The sequence below is a fragment of the Nyctereutes procyonoides genome, unplaced genomic scaffold, assembly GCF_905146905.1.
Source record: "Nyctereutes procyonoides isolate TBG_1078 unplaced genomic scaffold, NYPRO_anot_genome, whole genome shotgun sequence".
In the NCBI taxonomy this organism is placed as follows: Eukaryota; Metazoa; Chordata; class Mammalia; order Carnivora; family Canidae; genus Nyctereutes; species Nyctereutes procyonoides.
In genome coordinates this window covers 14,162,051-14,183,224 of record NW_026575125.1, presented here as the reverse complement: position 1 = coordinate 14,183,224, position 21,174 = coordinate 14,162,051, and the positions used below count along the sequence as shown (strand labels likewise).

General features: G+C 42.3%; 1 protein-coding gene across 3 annotated transcripts in view; it reads left to right on the top strand.

Moving 5' to 3' along the window:
- The window catches only part of RAI2 (retinoic acid induced 2), a 390,031-nt gene that overhangs the window by 160,343 nt on the left and 208,514 nt on the right, over positions 1-21,174 (top strand). For 2 of the 3 annotated variants that reach the window (XM_055339129.1, XM_055339131.1), the window contains exon 2: positions 8,492-8,584. The gene's annotated coding sequence lies outside the window, so the exon portion shown is untranslated. Of the gene's footprint in view, positions 1-8,311; positions 8,376-8,491; positions 8,585-21,174 lie in introns of those variants that run through there. The other variant, XM_055339132.1, reaches the window with a different exon arrangement.

Here is a 21,174-nt window from a genome sequence, read left to right as displayed (position 1 = left end):
CTGATTGACAATGTTTAATCAAGTCTCTTGAGCTAACATGTGTATGGAGATTGTGTGTGTGAAACCCTGACCTAAGTACTTTATAAATATGAACTCACTTGACTTTCATACCAACACTTAAGGTAGGTCACTATTATTACTCACATTAAACAGACCCAGGAGCTCAGGGTGCTTGCCTAAGGTCACATAGCTAATATCCAGAAAAGAAGAACGTTCTGGCCAATGGAACTGGCTTAGATCATGTTCTTTATTGTGTCTTTTGTATATGCTTCTATTACAGCACCCAGAAACTGTAGTATGTGTCTTTATTTACCTTTCTGTTCTTCTAGACTATGAGCTTGAGCACAGCATCTGTGTCTCATTTTTACCAATGTTGCTTTAGTGAATGAGCCAGGGGCTTTGCTGTAAGTTAAGTGTTTGCATGAGGAATGAGTTAGTATAGGCAATGAGCTCATGGGCACCTTTTCTTAAAGTACTTAAGATCTCCCTGTATTTTCCTGGTGAGGACTGGGAGAGCAGGATCTGCAAGGAGACAGGAAGGGAAGGAGGAAATGGAAGAAAAGGTAGGATGTGTTGTCCATCGCTTGCACTTTAATCATACAAACTGCTCAGAACAGTTTTTATAACTTAAACCAGAGGAGAGGGTGGATAGAAAGAGCCTAAAGTGGGGTGCCCGGGTGGCTCAGTTGGTTGGGCATCCAACTCTTGGTTTCAGCTCAGGTCATGATCTCAGGGTCATGAGATGGAGCCCCGTATCGAGCTCTGTGCTCAACAGGGAGTCTGTTTGATGATTTTCTCTCCCTCTGTACCTCCCTCTGCTTGCATTTTCTTTCTCAAATAAATAATCTTTTTAAAAAGCAAGAGCCTAAAGCTATGCTGTCCAATAGAAACATAGTATGAGACACATGTGTGATTTTAATTTTCAAGAAGCCACATTTACAAAAGTGAAAAAGAAACAGGGAAACTAATTGTGATTATGTATTTTATTTAGTCCAAGATATCCAAAACAGTATCATTATGACATGTGATCAATGTAAGAATTATTGAAGACATATCTTAGATTCTTTCTTACTTGGTCTTTGGAATCTATGACACTTTTTAACTTGGATCAGGCATATTTTTAAAAGATTTATTTATTTATTTGAGAGAGAGAGAGAAAGTATGGGGGGAGGGGGAGAGGGAGAGGGAGAGGGAGAGGGAGAGGGAGAGGGAGAGAGAAACACAAGCTGACTTCAGGTGGAGCACAGAGCCAGACGTGGGTCTCAATCTCAGGACCCTGAGATCATGACCTGAGCTGAAACCAAGGGTTAGAGGCTCAGCTGACTGTGCCATCCAGGCGTATATTTTTTTTTAAGATTTTATTTCTTTATTTGAGAGAGAGAGAGAGAGAATGCACACACTGGGGGTAGGGGCAAGGGGCAGAGGGAGAAGGAGAAAGACTCTTCAGCACACTTTGCACGGAGTGTGGAGCCCAACGCCGGGCTTGATCCCAGGACCCTGAGATCACGACCTGAATGGAAATCAGGAGTCGGATGCTTAACTGGCTGCACCACCCAGGCGCCCCAGGCATATATTTCTTTTTAAAAGATTGTATTTTTAAGTTATCTGTGCACCCAACACAGAGCTTGAACCCACAGCCCCACGATCAAGAGTCCCATGCGTCATCGACTAAGCCAGCCAGGTGCCCCAGGGCAGGCATATTCAAGTGCTCAACAGCCACCTGTGACTAGGGACTACTGCACCTGGAGTCTTCCTAACTCACAGTGTGGTCCTTGCAACGCAGCATCCCAGCATCCCAGCCGGAAGTTTGCTGGAAATCTCAGGCTCTCAGGCCCCACCTCACCCCTACTGAATCAAAGTCTGCCCTTAAAGAGCTCCTGGAGTGATTTGTTTGCACATCAAAGTTTGAGAAGCCGACCTAGCGATCAACTGCCCTGAGAGGGTATTTTCTAATGAATGGTGGATAATAGCTCCCTAACCCTGAAATCACAACCGCAGGGTCTCTCATTAAACACTTCATTTGTTAACTTCCCTCTCTCTCTCTTCCCTCCCTCCCTTCCTCATTTCCTTCCTTCCTTTCTTGCTTCCTTCCCTTGACTGGTTCCCACATTAAAAAGAAGACTTTTTTCCATCAATACGGCCGGTGCCAAGCTATGAAATGCTGCCAGCGCATCCTTTGTGAATGAAGGGAAGCGGGTTCAGTGGCAGCCCTATCTTTCTGCCACTGTCCCGTATTAAATGTCCTTCAATTAGTATGTGCTGCGGGTCCCCTGCAAGACCCCCCGCTGGTTTATGTCACTTGCGCATTAACCTCATTGGTTACCAAACATCCCTATTATTAAGCCATTAAAAGCCAGGCTTGTTCACCTGCCAGCCCTTTAGTTTCCTTTCCCATCTCCTGGAGGATTTTCCCAGATGGGATTTTAGTGATTCTCTCCGCATCCCTCTTCTTTATCTTGCACGCGTTTATTTCCGCTGTAGCCCCCCTCTTCTTTCTCTCCCTTTCTCTTTCTCTGTCCCCTTCTTCCTCCCCCTGCACAGTGTGCTGTCTTTCCGCAATTTTTTAATACCACTCTCTCTCCCCAGGAGAAGGTAATTACTTGGTCGAGAACAGGTTGGTTATAGCTGTGTGTGCACTCACCAAGCCGAAGCCTCGTCAGCAAGGCTGTTTCCAGCCCCTGCTGGCTCAAGCGACATTTGGCAAGTCATCGCTTTCCAACCCCATCCAATTGTTTCTGCCAGTTTGATGAAATTGCAGAGCGGGTTGCAGTATTGGCAATTTGAAAGTGGATATTGCATAGGGTTATAGACTCATATTTTGAAAACCTGTTTTTGTATATCTTGTCCACCTTACCTGTATGTTTTTAAAGAACAATGTGACATGATTTTAGCAATGTATGTGTAGTATTAAGCTTGAAGTTTTAGAGGGAAAATTTGGGATGAAGATAGAAATGCTCAGCCTGTGGGAATGCGCTTTATTTTCAAGTTGACATTTCAGCAAGAGGGCAATGGAAGCCTCCCATTTTGCGCTCCTTGTTCCGGTATCTCATGTTTCTGATAGCAGGAAACAGCCAGCTAGGCTGGTGAGCCAAATCCACCAGCCTCCTGTTTTTGTATGGTCAGTAAAGCTAACAATGGTTTTTATATTTTTAAACGGTTGGAAAAAACCCTCAAAAGACAACTACCTCATGACTCCTAAAAACTCTATGAAATTCAAATTTCAGTGTCCATAAATCAAGTTTCCTTGGCACACAGCTACACCATTCATTTCTGTATTGTCTGGGGCTACTTTCACACCACAATGGCAGAGTTGAGTGGTCACAACAGATGGTATGGCCTGTGATGGCCAAAATATCTTAGGCTTTATAGACAAAACTTACTAACCCCCTGATCATAGGGCACTGGTTCTCAACTTGAGCTACATCTTGGGGAACTGTAAAAAAAAATACAGATGCATGTGTCCTGCCCCTAAAGATACTGATTTAATTGTTTGGAGTGTATCCTAGGAATTGGTCATTTAAAAAACTCTAGGTGCTTGGTTCTCCTTTGTAGCCAAGGTTTAGAGCTACATTAGCCAGTATAAGGAGATGTAAAACTTGATTCACTCATGATGATTTAAGGACCTAAAAAAATATGTGCTCCCTACACAACATGGAAATACTAACTTCATTTCCTTTTGTTGCTCTTTTCAAGCTGTTTCTGATTCTTGCTTGCTTGCCTAATTCTGATTTCATGTCTTTTCCATATCTGAATGTCTTTTTGGCACACATGTTTCTAAGCACCATTGAAGAAAAGTAAGGGAAGCATGGTTGAATGATGGTTGCTTCTAATTTTAGTACCACCTCCTTGGGACCTCGATTAATGATTCATGGCTCCTGTGGGTGGAGAAGGCCACGGTAGTTGGTAAATTCATAGCTGAGAAAGTCCCTTCTTTTTTTTTTAAAGATTTTATTTATTTATTTGAAAGAGGGAGGGAGAAGGGAGGAAGGAGTAGAGGGAGACAAAGAGAATGTCAAGCAGACTCCCCACTGAGCACAGAGCCCCACACAGGGCTTAATCCCACAATCCTGAGATCATGACCTGGGCTGAAATCAAAAGTTGGACGCTTAAGCAACTGAGCCATCCAGGTGTCCCAGAAGTCCCTTTTTTCTGGACCACCTGGCAACATTCTTTCTACTCACCCCTCTTTGAAGATGAAGCTTAAGAATTGACTTCTTACAAAATCCTTTCTGCCTGCCCCCCCCCCTCGCTCCACATCTGGTAGAACTGTCCCCTCCAGTCTTTGTACCCCCCACAACTCCCACGGGCTTTTCCTGCGGCAGCTGGGACACCAGTTGGCATTTACTTACTGGTTTACATGCCTGTCTTCCTCCACTAGAGTGTTGTTTGTTCAGGGGTAGGGCCATGTCTTATTCATCTCTGTGGCCCTTGCTCCCAGCGTCATGCTTATTATCCAGCAAGTGCTCAATAAATATTTTATGATGAAAGAAGGAAGGAAGAAGCAAAGCTTTGTTTTCTCAGGGCATCATGGTGTTTCCTGAGATGCTGTTACTAATACTGTAAGCTGCAGGTTGGAGACATAATGTGTTCTTAGAGATAGCGTCTTAAGGCAAATCACTGATAGATGAACTTCTGGCTTTGGCATAAAGGTTTGGTTGCAAGGCAAGTCATAGGGCTCTTTATCGAACAATATGAAATTAAATGGGATTAGCCACCCATTTAGACCATAGTCAGGACAGTCAGGACTACTCCAGGGAAGGGCTGACCAGGGGTCCAGAGTGTCCCCGCTGGAAAGTCTGCTTTACTCTGGAGAAATTCTTAGCAATTATCTCTGAAGAATTCAGCTAGAGACTTACCCATCCTGTGGTTTGAACCAAAGGATTCAGTTCAATCTGGAACCCTCTGGATTCCAGCTCAAATGGCCAACTTGCCCTGTCTCCGAATCTTCACTTCATCTCTCTTTCCTTTATTCTCTCTCTTCTCCACTGGTCTAAAAACTATATGAGGGGAGAGAGTATGTCTCTTAATTTGCTACTGTATACCTGTACATAACATGGTGCCTAACACATACTGTGTATGTGATACATAATTGTTGAGTGAATGAATGAAGAATGAATCTACAGGACCCCAAGCTCCATTTCCTTCATCTACTGTGGTGGGTCACGATTTCAACTGTCCAACATCCAGACCGATTCAACTGATGAGCCCAAAGCTCAAGTGTTCTTAACCTCAGATCCATTGACAGGTAGAATTTAGGGTGTCTGTGACTGGGCATGGAAAATATACCTCTTTATCTCCACTAACCTTTAACTGAAATATAGCTTTTCCTTTAATAATTAATGTGGGCAACAAACAACAGTAGTATATTAGTAGGATCTGTGATTTTGTCACCAGTTGAACCCTTTACACTTGTCAGCAATTTGGAATTATTGTAGTAATTACATGTGCCACTAGATTTTGTTATTTAATGTGTTAATAAAGAAGCACACATACTACTATGCCATAAATTTATTGAATGACCAAATTAATCTTAATTAACCTAAATGAATGCATGAAAACTTTAATAATGTCATTTCCAAGTAACTGGACTCCTTTGTGATCCTCCATATATTAGTTTATACATTTAAAAACATTCCTAGAAGGGGTCCCTAGGCTTCACCACATTGCCAAAGGAGTCCCCAGCACAAACAAGGTTAAAAGCCCTTATTTAGTGCAAGTTACAAAGTTGGATCCAGTTTGTAAACATGCATCAAGGAATGTACATATTTTTATTTATTTTTAAAGATTTTTATTCCTTTTTCATATTTTTAAGTATATTATACTTAAATAAAATATTTTTAAAAAATTGGTCTAAACCAATCATGGCAATCCCATGTCAGTAATTAATTTACTAAAAGGTATATGTCCCAATCTGGGCCAATGAGGTTTAGGAGGAAATTCTGCTGAGGTGCCTGGATGGCTCAGTCAGTTAAGCATCTGACTCTTGATTTTGGCTCAGGTCATGATCTCAGGGTTGTGAGACTGAACCCCAGGTTGGGCTCTGCTCAGCAGGGAGTCTGCTGGAGATGTTCTCCCCCTACCCTCTCTCTTTCTCAAATAAATAAATAAATCTTTAAAACAAGAGAGGAAATCTTGCCAGGGAGATTGGAGAGGAGACTTGGAGAGAGAAGCCCCTCTTGGTTTGCCGGTTGCACCTGGAGTCGCGATGGCCATCTCACAGAGGAGAACAGAGCCAAATGGAACTGGAGATGCAACATCATGTGCTTGGAGTCTGCTCTGCCTCTTGACACTTATAATTGGACTAACATCTTTTCTCATTGTTTAAATCAATTTGAGACCAATTTTCTGTTACTTGCAGTCTAGTGCATCCTTACTGATACATAGATATGAACACAGAAAGGTGGATTACCTTCTTTAAGTCCTGCTCTTTGATTTAGACTATGCTGTCCAGAAGTATCTGACTTCTTATTGTGTCTGCTTGAAACCCCAGGACACAATTACACTGTCATTATGCAGTCGGAGCATGAATATGCTATGATCTTCTCTTGGTAAATGCCTGGACAGCTGCTAGCTAGTTGGTACACACGTTGACTCTAATGCTGTGGGTTGTTTACCCCAGCCTTTGAGTCCTGGTGAGGGAAGTCAAAGTGCAGCAGTTCTACTCATAACATGTATGGAGAACATGAACACAAGCTGGATTACTACTCATGAAATTAATAAGAACGTTTTCCTCTGATGCTGGGTACATAATACTTTGCAAGCATACCTCTTTTATTTAGGCCCATGGCGTCAGCAGGATGGACACATGTCATGGTTGTCGTCCTGCCATGTAGCTCTGCAGCCACTGATGAAACCAGAAGTAGCATGATAAATGGTACAGGAAAGCCCATGTGGGCACAGCCCCGAAGGCCTGCCTTTTGGAAGTGCTTCCTATGCAAAAAGAATTGTGTTGGAAAAAGTAGGGGTTGGGGTGTCTGGGTGGCTCAGTTAAGCATCTGACTCTTAGTTTCAGCTCAGGTCATGATCTGAGAGTGATAAGATCAAGCCCCACATTGAGCTTCATGCTTAGCATGGAATTTGCTTGTCCCTCTCCCTCCCCCTTTACTTCCCCCCCTGCCCTCCCCTGCCCACTTTTACACACATTCTCTCTCTCTCTCTCTCTCTCTCTCTCTCTCTCTCTTCTCTCCCAAATAAATAAATACATAGATTTAAAAATCTTTTTTTCTTAAAGTATGGGCTGAAGCCAGACAGCCAAAGTCTGCCATCAGGAAGTGTGTCAGAGTCCAGCTGATCAAGAATGGCAAAAAAAAAAAAAAAAAAAAAAAAAAAAAAGTCACCGCCTTTGTATTTAATGATGGTTGCTTGAATTTTATTGAGGAAAATGATGACGTTCTGGTTGCTGGTTTTGGTTACAAAAGTCATGCTGTTGGTGACATTCCAGGACTTGGCTTTAAGATTGTCAAAGTAGCCAGTATCTCCCTTTTGGCCTTCTTCAAAGGAAAGAAGGAAAGACCAAGACTAAGTTTTGATGGTGAAAACATGACAATAATAAATTTGCAAATACCAAAAAAAACCTACTTCCCAAGCATAGATGAGGGAGGAGTCTGTTACAGACACCCTCACAGATTCTGCTCTTCCTGTGAGATGCTTGTTCAGCTCAGAAGCTGATTGCCTGCTGACTGCTGACCTCCTGTTCACACCTGAGTAACGTGGCGCTTGGCTGACCACCCATGGACCACAGTCTGACTAGCTATACAAGTTAGCGGCTAACATGTACTGATGGACTAGTTTGGGCCCCCTTCAGTATCCATTCAGCTCCCTTTTGTGAGCTTAGCATTGCCCAAACTTTGATGTTCTTCTCTGGCCCCTGGGCTTGGAAAGCTGTGTGACAACATCTATTGTATAATTTGTATTAATTTTTTCAAAGAACCAACTTTTGGCTTTGTTGATTATGCTCTAATATTTTCTATTCTCTGATTTCTATTCTCAGCTTTAGTACTTTCTTCTAGTTTCTCTGGATTTGATTTGTTGTTCTTTAACTCTGAAATGGAAACATAGATCATTGTTTTTTGGCCTTTCCTAATATGTGTATTTAAAGCTATAATATCCCCTCCAGCCACTGCTCTAGCTGCACCCATGAGTTTTGATATGCAGTGTCTTTCCTTATCATCAGTTCAAAATGTTTTATAATTTTCATTGTGATTTCTTTGACTCATGAATTATTTAAAAGTGTATTGCTTAATATTCAACTAGTTGTGGACTTTCTAGTAATCTTTTTTTTTTTTACTGATTTATAGCTTAATATCACTGTGATCTGAGATCCCTGCCCTTTGAAATTTGTGGAGACTGGGTGAACCAGTGTATGACAAGTTTTGGTAAATATTCTTATGCATTTGAAAGAGAATGTGTGTTCTGTTATTGTTGGGGACTGCCTCCGGTTTTGAGCCTCTCTCCATATTTTGTTATTGTTTTGCCTCTTCCCTCTTTTCAGACTCTAGCATTGTATCCTGTAATGGGACTTCCTGTTGAGTGCTCCCCCACATCCAACACCAAGGCCACTGAACGCCTCTTTACCAACATGCCGGTGAGTTGTGTGGAATTTGAACAACCAGTGCCTTTTCTCTGCTTCTTGGGAGGCAATTAGGGTTGGTCACTCTGTACCAGGGAGAATTAGCCTTAGTATTCAGACCTAGAAGTGAAGCAAGACCATGAGAAACTGCTTCACTTCCACAGAGGGCGATCCAAATAAATATCCTCTTCCTTGATAAAAACACACTTGTACACATGGATACAGTTTCTGTCTGGGAGCAGGTGGCAGGTGTCACAAATGGCCATGGAGAGGGTGGGCTTGGGGAACCTGGGCTCTGGCCCATATATCATTGCCACATATGCAAGATGAACCATACATGGCAGCAGCCACACGGTTGTTTCAAGTGCCTCTGGGTGGTTGTTACATTGAAACCTGAAGATAAACAAGAATAAAGGTGGATCCTAGCTGTGATATTGTGAATCTGTGAATAGTAGGAGAGAGGGTATGTATGTTGACGCTTTAAAAATATGTATGACACTCCTCAGTCCGTTGCTGTTCTATATGGATCTATCTAAACAGTAATGCCTACTAAATAGTTAGCTCTCCTAACTCTGAATGCTATAACAGAGCAGCTTTAACTCCATGTATGTGTTCCACAATCAGAATAATTTGGGGCAAAACAGGCACAAACTATTAGTCAGTGCTGAAGAGAATCATTAGAAAAGAAAGACAAGATTGCTAAAGTAGATGGCAAGAGAGCAATTCTCTGCCGAGGGTGATATTAAGGAGACTAAGCCAAAGCAAATTAGGAGATGAGAACTTTATTTCTATGGGAGTAGGAGTAGAGATGTATAGAAGATAGGTTCTTGATGTCCTTGACCATGAAGACCTCAGGTCAGAATCAAGTCTCTGTGATCTTGATCGAAAGGACTTGGGTGGAGTTGATGGAGAAGTGGTTCTGGGTAGTTAAGGACTTTCTCTCCATGGTTGACACAAATTTACTTCTCCATACAGGTTCAGGGAGCAGTTATTCAGGGGTTCCAGTGGGTCTTCCTTCTTGAGGGAAAGCTTGCAGTAGAGAGTTTAATGTGGTGAACTATAGCCTGTTTCTGCAGTGGGACTTGGGGATGCAAATGGTCCTTGTCGTCGTTTTCTTCCACTATCGTCTCTAAATTCCCTTCAACCTCAGCTACTGTCTCTTCTGGCCTCAGTGGTTTGCCCTGTGATATGACCTAAACCCTCATTCCTGAGGCATCTGAGCCTCTTGCAGACTGAGGTTAATGTCCTCATCCATTCAGTCTCCTTTGGACGAGGGAATACCATGAGGTGCCCAAGCAGATCACTTGGGTTTCATGTATATTTCTCCCTAGCCCCCACCCCACTCCCCGCCATGTAAAAGCAGCCTCACCTCTTCCTGGCTGAACGGGGTCAATCACCCCTGTAAGATGGTGACTCCTCTATTTGCCTGCTGACCAGACACAGGAAGTGCAGAGTGTACAAGTGGCATCTTGCTGTATCCTCTGAAGGGGTCTTGGATGGCAAGAGTGTGCCCCCTTGGGGACATCCTAATCAAGGAGATCCCAGAGTTGAAGGGAGGGAAAGCACAAAGTCCCCCAGTAGGTCACTGGGAATAATGGCAGGTGAGATCACTCCTCCTTCCACTTATTGGTTCAGAGATCCATGTACTCTCCCTGTGGGGGACACAGTACCACACAGAGGTCTCTGAATCAGTGTGTATATGGAATCCTAGAGGATGGCATTCCATCCTCACAGAGTCTTGCCTCTGAGCTGGCACTTCAGCTGTACCATTAGGAGGCAATTCCATTGCTCTGTGATGGCCAGTTGCATTCTGAATAGTACAGTATGTAATACAACCACTGGATCCCATGATCATGGGCTCACTCCCTTACCTCCGGCGCTGTGAAGTGAAGCATCCTGGTAAGATGCTATGTTATTTGAGATTGTATCTTTGTGTATCAGGCATTTTGTAAACCCTTGAATAGCAGAGCTGGCTGAGACTTGGCGGACATAAAAGGCAAACCTATACCTGGAATAAATATCTATTTCTGTGAGAATGAACTGCTGGATTTTCCAGGGTGGAAATGACCCAAATGAAGTCAACTGTTACGAAGTGGTCCATCAATCTCCTCAAGGAGAAGTACCATATTGGAGACTCAGCATCCGTCTATGGTGCTAATAGGGTGGACATCGTGGTGTGGTAGTAATAGATTCCGGTTGGGCCCATATGTGACCTCCATCTCTGCCCCTGTAGTTACTCTCTTCTTTCCATTGTGCCATTTTTGTGGTGGCCGATGACAAACTCTGGATGCCATCAATTAGCTAGGTCATTTTGTCTACGTGATTGGTCAGTGCTCATCCATGGTGGATGCTTTTTTGGTAGGTGTTAACATGAGAATCACAGATCTTGATACTTTGTACCCATTTCCATATATCCATCACATGCTGGGATTAGTCATCAGGCTCACTCAAACACAAGGGGGCCAAGAAATGTATTCCAACTTATATGCTCAGAAAACAGAGAGGAGGAAATATTTGGAGAACAGTAGTAATCACTACCACAGTCTCCATTTGTTAAAGGGGTCTCAAAGCATGTTCTTTCTCTAATGTTCTACAGAGTCTTAGTGAAAGTAAATGTTTACTTATAGCTTTCATTCTTCCTAGAATCCAAGCAGTGTTTCCTTAGGGCTGGGTTAGAGACAGTTTAACTGTTGGATTTTACTCAGAACAGTATTCCCTTATGCTTTGTTACTGGTAAAAGCATGTTATTCCTGGCATTTTCTGTCCTGTTAGGGAGGGACTTTTTAAAAGCAACTGTTCAATACTCATGCAGAGTCTTCTGGTGAGCCCACCCAACCAGTCTGCTGATCATGCCCATTCACATCCCAATCCCACTGAAATACAAGTCTAGCCTCCTACCACACTTATATTACTGTTTATATTTTTTTGGCCCTTGATTGATTCTCTCCCCAACTACAATATAAGCTTCTTGGATGCTGAGACTGTGTCTCCTTTCTCTTTATAGCTCCTGTTCCTAGGACGATATCCTAACCAACATAAAATGCTTTGTAACATTTGTCACTAGTGATGAAGTGATTCTAGAAAGCAAACAGAACAGGTTTTATGACAAAGATAGTCACCCATGCAAATAATGCAAGGCAAACAGTCCTCAAAGGATAAACAGGACCCAGAATGCTCCTTCCCCCAGGGCACCCGCTGATCTGATATGTGTTCTCTGACCTCTAGCAAATGGAACTCCTGTGTATTGAGCAGCAAGTTGGAAGGCCTGGTTAACATTTTATGTGGTGAATGTTCAGAGGATTGCAGCTCCTTGGGAAGGTTTTATTGAATTTGAATCCCAGAAAGCAGGACAACCTTCGCCAAGTCTCTGTCAATTAAAAGAATGTAACCATTTTATCTTATTTATTTTATGTGCAGGACCTTAAGCTACTCAGGTCAACATTTTCAAGTTAAAAAAGTCCATCTCAGGCCCCTTGCTTCCTATTTCTATTCCTTTCCCTATTTGAGCATTCACTCCAACCCAGAAGCAAAAACAAAATGCCTTCTATTTGGGAAAACCAAGAAATTATTTTGATATTTTGTTTTATGACCCAAACCTATATATTACTGGCTGCCACAGTGTTATTTCCCCCTCCTCACTCATCATTCATAGCTACAGGGGTGAAAATAGTCCAAAATGGTATGTAATGTCTGTTACACATTTAGATGCATAAATTTAGTTGTCAAGATGGTGATTTAATAGAAACGTATAGGTTCATTGTAGACTATTTTTAATGCCTAGGATTTCTTTTAAAGTATGTGCATGTGTGTTGTTTTTATTTCTCTCTTCTTGGAAGTGTCATTTCTTTGCAATATAGTCCCACTTTATTTATCATGGTCTGGACCTAACAAATTTTGGCGATAGACTTAGAGTAAATTAAGGAAAAAGCATTTATTTTCATAAGAGTCAGGAAGTAAAACATCTTGATTTCATATCCATAATGTCAATGATAAACCCAAAGTCTCAAGTCCTGTGACATCAGGCATGGAAGCTGACTGTGGGATTTCTCATTCTGACATATTATTTCGTTGGGACTATAGATCATTGATACTGGATTAGCCCCCCTGAGAATTCATGTTGCTGAAAAACAAAATTCATCGAAGTAAATGTTAAAGATTGTATTGGCTTTATTCAGTGATTCATGAATCAGACAGTATCTAGCTGCAGATAGAAGCTTCAAGAAGCTGTATAAGATGAAAGACTGTTGTAGGGGAAAGGGAGCTGGGACAAGGAAGTTATGCTAGGCAGAGAGCAGATTGGTTGTGGCCAGGTCACTTTCCTTTAGGGGACAACAGGGGTCTGTCAGGCAGCTTATCTACCTAGTGCTGACCAGGCAATTACTGATTGACTGGTTTAAGGTTCTTTTTTCTGGAACAGGTTAAAACTATAATCAAGTTAAGTCTTGGTTTGGTGACGTGGGGCTTAGCATAAGTGACTCCATTTTGGACCTGCTGTCTTGTTTTTAAGAAGGCTTGTGCCAGTCTGAATTATTTTGAGTATATTTTTAGTTTAATTTGAAACTTTTATTTAATGCTTTTTAAAATGTAGTTTCTTTCTCTCTCACTCATGTGCTCTTGTCCTTCTTCTCATGTTCATTCTCACTCTTGTTAATTAGTCTGATGTTACTAATCCCCTCCACTAATTTCCTCACTGGTTTGAGAAGGGATTTTTTTCCCCATTGTAATGCTTTCAAGCTCCTGAAACCAGAGTTCAAATTTTTCATCTTCACATAAGTGGTCCAGAATGAAAGTCAGGATATGAACTGCAAGATATTTTTCAAGTAATTTGAATGATTCCCTACCAGGAATTTAGGTTGTAAATGCCTTCACTGCATTCTTTTGAAAGTTGGGGCAGGAATGAGTTATATTAATGGACAGCTGACATTTCTGTGCAGTGCAAAAGACAGTGGTGATTTTTCTACGCTGTGTTTAGTAATTCACCTGCAGGAACTTTCAGGGCCATTCTTACCTCCAAGGCTAGGGAGAAGAAGGGGAATCAGCCAAGAATGCTACTAGAAATCGTGCTTTTCATATCTAATCCTATTTACTGTCATCCCAGATTTTGGAAAATACCACCAATGCAACATAAGCAGTCAGAATATTACAGAGCAGTGCTGTCCAAAGGAAGTATAATGTGAATCAATGTAATTGTAATAACATTTAATTTAACATGATATATCCACGATATTCACTTTTCAATATGTGAAGATAGAAATATTAATGAGATATTTTATATTCTTTTTGGCATATGTCTTCAAAATGTGGAATGTATTGTACACATCCAGCATATCTTAATTTGGACTTGCTGTATTTCAAGCTTTCAGTAGCCACAGCCGGTGAGTGACTACCACAGTGGACACAGCAGGCATGGAGACTACCTCATCCAGTACTCTCTCTCTCTCTCTGACAAATAAAGTCTCAGGAACCAGAGAGAGCACACTCCTTGCCACACTCACACTATTGCATCAGAAAGCAAGACTGGAAAGGCAGACTTTCTAATCACCTCTCAGGGCCAATTTCTGCTGTTTCAAGAGGTTCTTTTGGCCTGAAATCTTATTGACTATCCCCCACCAAATCTCAATTTTATTTTGCTTCTATAGTTTTCATCAAGAAAAATCATATTTAGGGGCATCTGGGTGGCTCAGTGATTGAACATCTGCCTTCAGCTCAGGGTGTGATCCCCGGGGTCCTGGGATGGAGTCCCACATCGGGCTCCCTGCAGGGAGCCTGCTTCTCCCTCTGCCTATGTCTCTGCCTCTCTCTGTGTGTCTCTCATGAATAAATAAGATCTTAAAAAAGGAAAAATCATCTTAAAACAGGAACAAGAGGAAAAGACAGATTCTTATGTGAGACTTCAGCAATGATGTCATAGGGACCCTCACCTGGTCAAGAAGGGAGTGAAGATGAACCTGAAATGAATACAATATTGTATGTCAACTACACTTAAGTTTAAAAAAAAAAGGAAGTCATCTTAAACACTTCCCTACAAGCATGGAAAAAAAGAAGGAAGTGAAGAGATATTAAATAATATTTGAATAGCCTCTGTCTGCTTTAAATGAATTAAAGAATTTCTAAGCCTGGGCAAATTATATCTGGGGTCACTGAAAGAATATGTAAATGAGACAACAGAGCTACTGGTGGTTACCAGTAAAATGATGGAAAAAGGAAGAAATGCTAGAGGTTTGGTACATATCCAGATTTTCCAGCTGGAAAAGGCAAATGATACTGGTAGCAAATGTGTCCGTAGTAGTACCTACTAGGTGCCAGGTTCAGGCTCTGAGTGCTTTAGATGTGTTGATTCATCATTTCCTCACAAGAAACTGATAAGTATTCATACTATCTTCACTTTTCAGATGAGAAAACTGAGACAGAAAAAAAAAAAAAGAAAACTGAGACAGAGAAGTTATGTATCTGTACAAGATACATCGCCAGTAGATGGCAGAGCCAGGATTTAAGCTAGGGAGTATGACTCCGGAGTCTAATTTTTTTTTAAGATTTTATTTACTTATTCATGAGAGACACACAGAGAGAGATGGAGACACAGGCAGAGGGAGAAGCAGGCTCCCTTCTGGGAACCTGATGTGGGACTTGATCCCGGGACCCCAGGATCACTCCCTCAACTAAAGGTAGATGCTCAACCGCTGAGCCACCCAGGTGTCCCTGGAGTCTAATTTTTTAAATTGATATTACATTATGCTTTTCGCAAATGAAAATTTCAGGGGTACCTGAGTGGCTCAGTCAGTTTAGTAACTGATTCTATCGATCTCAGCGTTGTAAGTTCGAGCCCTGCATTGGGCTCCATGCTGGATGTGGAGCCTACTTAAAAAGAAAATGGAAATTTCAGTATTTGCCTAATTCTCTGCCCTTTTATCCTCCCTTTCCCCATAGCTGGGAATCATCTGATATCCACTTAAAAGTTCAACCCAAGCCAGGCTCTGGGGCAAGAGGTGACTTTGGTAAAAGAAGTCCTAGTAGCATACCATCACATTTTAAGGGCTACCATCTGCACCCTGACCCGGTACCTCGGTTCTGGACTTCCTTGCATTATCCATCCCTAATTTAGGTATTGGAGTCTGTTCTTGGACCCGTTTGCAACTTTTGGCCAAGAGATCCTGATACCCCAGTCTCCTCAGGTCATTGTACAGAAACTTCTCTTTGGTACTACTTACCTGTCAGTTCTATTCTTTATTACCTCTTGAGAGACCTCCATGACACCAACTGCTTTTGCCAAAACACTGAGAAGGATTATACTCCCCACCCACCATGTTCCACCTATTGGTCAGACCTTCCTGTCATCAAATTGCCCCCAATTGCCCATCCATCCCAGCAACTGAGTCTAATTCCAAGATCAAGCCCCTCCCCTCCTAGTTTGCATGACTTTCTGTATTGGTAAAACCTTCCAGTTATGAGTGAAATACCATAGTGCCAAGTCTTTGAGTTGGGCTTTGGTCCTTGGAAAAATTGTAAGTGTATTATTAAACCGTTGATTTAGAAGTACTTAAAATGAAAAGTGATGATTATTAAGAAATCCTTCCAAATTCAAACTCAGTCACCTTTTCCCCTTTTTGGATAGTGTTATTAAAATTGCCAACACGAAGAATGCCTTAGATATAGTATATCTGGATCTCATCAAGCTATTTACTTAACAAGGCTATCATGATATTTTTGTGGATGAGAAGCAAAGAGTGTGGTCTGGATGATAGAATAGATGTGTAAATTCATGTCTGGTCTTGAATGTCAGTTTTGAGCTAGGTCTCCAATACTGTTGTAAGCGTCTTCCTCTTGTTGAGGAGGAAAAATTTTTTCTCTGTCCTTCAAGATTCTTCCAGTTTATCTAAGAATTAAATTGAAATGAGGCAGATTAGCAGGAGAAAATAAAATTTGATTACATCCCTACATTCATGAGATTTCAAGCACTATGAGGTTTGTAAGTCATCTTGAACTAAGAAGGGAGTAGGGGTCTGGGACTTCAAAGGGAAGGAAAGCAATTCACAGAAAGCTGAAAAAGAGTAAATGTTTGGGGGCAGCCCCAGTGGTGCAGCAGTTTAGCACCGCCTGCAGCCCAGGGCGTGATCCTGGAGACCCGGGATCGAGTCCCACGTCGGGCTCCCTGCATGGAGCCTGCTTCTCCCTCTGCCTGTGTCTCTGCCTCTCTCTCTCTCTCTGTCTCTATGAATAAAAAAAAATTTTTAAAAAATCTTTAAAAAAAAGTATAAATGTTTGGTAAACAAATGTTTGCTGTGCCATTTAAAAACAACAGGACAGAAAGAGGAATTTTAACCAACAAACTCTGCTAAATTCCTCCCTGTCTACCACCCCTAATTTATATTATAATGTAGTGATCTATGGCATAGCTCTCTTCCTGGAGTAGGTTCTTTATCGAAATTCTTTTGGGCAGTTAGACAGAAGGTCAAAATTTCTTCCAGAGTCTTTTTGGCCTTGATGGTTTTCAGCTCAAAAGGATCTACATGCCAAAGTGGTACATTTTGAGGCATCTGAGCCTTGGCCCCTACGCTCTTAACCTTGGTCTTTCCTACTTTTTATTAAATACTCTAATAAACACTTATGAGGAAAGCCCAGCAAATGTGTAGAAGATGCAGAAGAGAGACAAATAGATCCCATGGCCAATGGCATACTCTGAAGTCAGAGGGTTCTTTACAAGCTAGAATGAAGGGCCCAAATGAACAAGATAAAATGCAATAAGAATGCATGTAAATACATGGGCTTTTTATTTTATTTATTTATTTTTTTTAATTTTTTTAAATTTTTTTATTTATTTATGATAGTCACAGAGAGAGAGAGAGAGAGAGAGAGAGAGAGAGAGAGAGAGGCAGAGACACAGGCAGAGGGAGAAGCAGGCTCCATGCACCGGAAGCCCGACGTGGGATTCGATCCCGGGTCTCCAGGATCGCGCCCTGGGCCAAAGGCAGGCGCCAAACTGCTGCGCCACCCAGGGATCCCTACATGGGCTTTTTAAAAATCAAACTGTACAAAAACCATATGAAAGGGGCATGGGCTAACATTAGTATGGTGGTGATGGGCATGGAGTCTTAGGACCTTTAATTTATTATAAACTCATCGTGAGCCAGAGGTGTACATGGCTGCCAAGTATTGAATGTGATCTTGGACTACATTAATTATAGTATAATAGGAAGGCTAATTCCATTGTACTTGGTACCTGCCAGACTCTGTCTGTATTATTGTACTCAGATCATGGCAGGCTGACAAATTACAAAGGATCTGAGACAGGCAGCCAGGGCGGAAAAGGGTCTGGAACTAATGGTATACTGGAGCCAGCTGGTACTCACTTCTTAAAATTGGTAGATATTCAGGAATTTTTGAGCTGCCGATTAAGCCCTTGGCAGCTTGAAATGGACCATGGTGGGAAATTTACACCATGGTAATTGGCAAATGCTAGAAATCAGGACTTTTTATTTTCTAGAAAGTGGGTGTATCAGGACACCATTGTCACCAACCCTATGATATGAAGAATGATTAAAGACCGAGAGGTTGTTACATTCAATCAAAAAGAAAAAAACTCGGGCAGAGAGGATGAGGATTTCAGAGCTATCTTTAAATAGTTGAAGAGTTTAGATTTTCCTTTTCAGCAAACAAGAGCCATGCCTCACCAACAGTTCGGTTTTCCTCTAAGGACAGAACAGCTCCCACAGTGGCCCCTGCCCAGCCAGACTATTGTATAGCCCCAGACTGCTGGTCACTGATGAGAAACTCCTTTGAAGTTTCACATATTGCCCTTAAAAGTCATGCACATTTGATTTTTTTTATTTTTCAGATTTTTAGAAAATTTATTTACTTATGAGACTCACAGAGAGATGCAGAGACACCGGCAGAGAGAGACACAGGCTCCCTGCGGGGAGCCCGATGCGGGACTCGATCCCGGGGAACCGAAGGCAGACGCGCAACCACAGAGCCACCCAGGCGCCCCAAAGTTATGCACATTTTACATTTTACTTCATAAAGGATCTATATCTCTCTGAGTATAAAAATAATCCTTTGGCTAGGGTCGTGGTCCCGGGGTCCTGGATCGAGTCTTACACGGGGCCCCATGCAGGGAGCCTGCGTCTCCCTCTGCCTGTGTCTCTTCCTCTCTGTGTCTCTCATGAATAAATAAAAATAAAATATTTAAAACAACAACAACCCATTTTATTTATTTATTTGTTTGTTTGTTTGTTTATTTTTAATTGGAGTTCAATTCGCCAACATATAGCATAACACCCAGTGCTCATCCCATCAAGTGCCCCCCCTCAGTCCATTTAAAGAGGCACTTCTCAAATTTTTCTATGTCTGAATCACCTGGGGAACCTGTTAACATGCAAATTCGCATGGAGTAATTCTGGACAGGAGGCTGAAGTTCAGAATTTGCGGCAAGGCCGCAGGTGCTGCCAGAGGTGCTGGTTTAGGCATCCTTTGGGTAGGGGGCGTTCAAATGCCTTTACCTGCCTTCTCTTCCCCCAACTCCATCTTCTAGTTCACTCGGCACTGGAGTGATAGGGTTTGTGGCATGGGTGTTTAATCTCTGTCCCCCACAGAGAGCAAGCCCTTGGGGGGTATACAGATGCATCCCCGAAAAGCTTGGAGTTGAAACTTTGTAGACTTACTGGCGTTGCATTTTCTGCCCTCTTGTAGAATTCCTTTTTGCTGTAGAGCGCTTGGACCCCATCCTATCTGCCCATACTGAGTGTCATTACAGACAACAGCCGAGGAAGTCTATCCTGTGACCCATTGCAGGGAAATGTCAAGGACGTCATCCACTCTGTTACATTCTGTTCTCTGTCTGAGGGCTCAGGGGAACTTTTTCTTAAGCTTTATTTCCAGGAATTGCTTCTTCTGAACACTTTATTCTTTTTGATCTTACCAACGCCCTGAATCTCATGGTTGAATGCGCTTTCCTCTCTCACTCAACGTTCATCCAGCACAGAACGATTGAGCACCTGCTGGGCTCCAAGCACCAGCGGGGTTGGGGCATAGTGGGGAACAAAACAGACACAGATGCCCCGCTCTCATGGGACCTATTTCCTGGGGGGCTCTTCCCTGTGATTGTTAGGAAATAGGGAGCCACTTTGGAGGCCGCCTCCAACAACTCTAAAAGACCCGACAAAAGATGGTTCTGGTTTGAATCTGGCTCCTGGTTGTATGATTTTCCAACTCTCATTTTTCTCTTTCCCGGATTCTCCCAACCCTTTATTTTTCTTTTGTATACCATGTGCATTTTATTTGTCGTAAGCTGCCTCAAATCCCCTGCAGAATGAGGCGGGATATAGATAGCTCATTAAATATGTGGAGCTGGAGAAATCGGAGCTAAAGCCAATGCAGTAAAGTTACAGGGAGTTAAACTTTAGCCTCATATACAAATAGTCTAATGTCCTGAAATGAATTGATTCACCTTATAATATAGGGGCTTTTCTGACACCGATATAGGCAGCTCACCTGGTTTGGGGAATTTTGATGTACTTCCTGACACGAAGGGTGTTTCTACTGGATAATACCTCAATGCCTTTCAATAATTGGATTGAGGACAAATTTCCATGATTTTAGTTCTATAGGCAACAGTGGCTCCTCCTTTCTCCACCAGCCCCAATACCTATTGGAGCAGATGAATTCTTTGGGGGAGATGATGGCCTTGGGGGATCTCACATGTTGACATGGGGGGAGTTTTGGAGAGGGAGAGCGGCTTCTGCCAGAAAAGCAGCCCAGAGCTCAAATCCTCCACCTGGGATGTGTTTTGTGACACTCACTAAAATCTAAACTCTGGCTTTTTCTCCTAACTTGTCTTGATCCAATTCATGGTTTTCTTCAGATGAATAAAATACCCCTGTATTTATAGTGGATGCTGTAAACCAGCCAGCCGCAGTATTTTTTATATCATAAGCAGCTGCTCTCTGAGCCGACACAGAGTGAAAGAGGCAGATTTGTATTTTTACAGCCAGATATGAAACCAGCTTTCAATAATTTGGGAAGCACGTGCCACCTCTTATGATCCTCAGGGTGCTTATTTTGAAATGAGCCCTGGAGATTGCAGATACTACAGTCAGTATAACCCTGAAAGGCAGTCCCGCTTTAGCTACTTCCTCGAAAACAGGAAATTTTAATGAATTAATTGATTTTCACTTCAGTATGAAATATTGGCACTTCTGATGATACCACTCTGTGACTACATAGAGGCAGCATTTATGACCTTTGTAACTAAGTACATTCCATTCACTGAAAAATGACAACTATGCTAAAGAAATACTTTCCTCCTTGCTGCTGCTTCTCCCAATGAGAGCTTTTAGCAAAGGGCATAGAAAGTCCTGCCAATAAATAACAAAAATTTACTATCTTCACCATCGTTTTACAGTCTTGTTCTCCTCCTGAGAGGAACGCAGAGAGCAGAATGGATGAAATCAACCTGCTTTGCTCAGCACCAAGGGCTTGTCATTACTCAAACAGGGTGCTGAAGGGGGACATGAGGAGAGATGTACAGACAGGCAACGGCGTGGCCCCAGACATGTTTCCTGGCCGTTATTGGCCTCGTTATTCCGGTTCCCCACCCTGAGCGGCTGTCT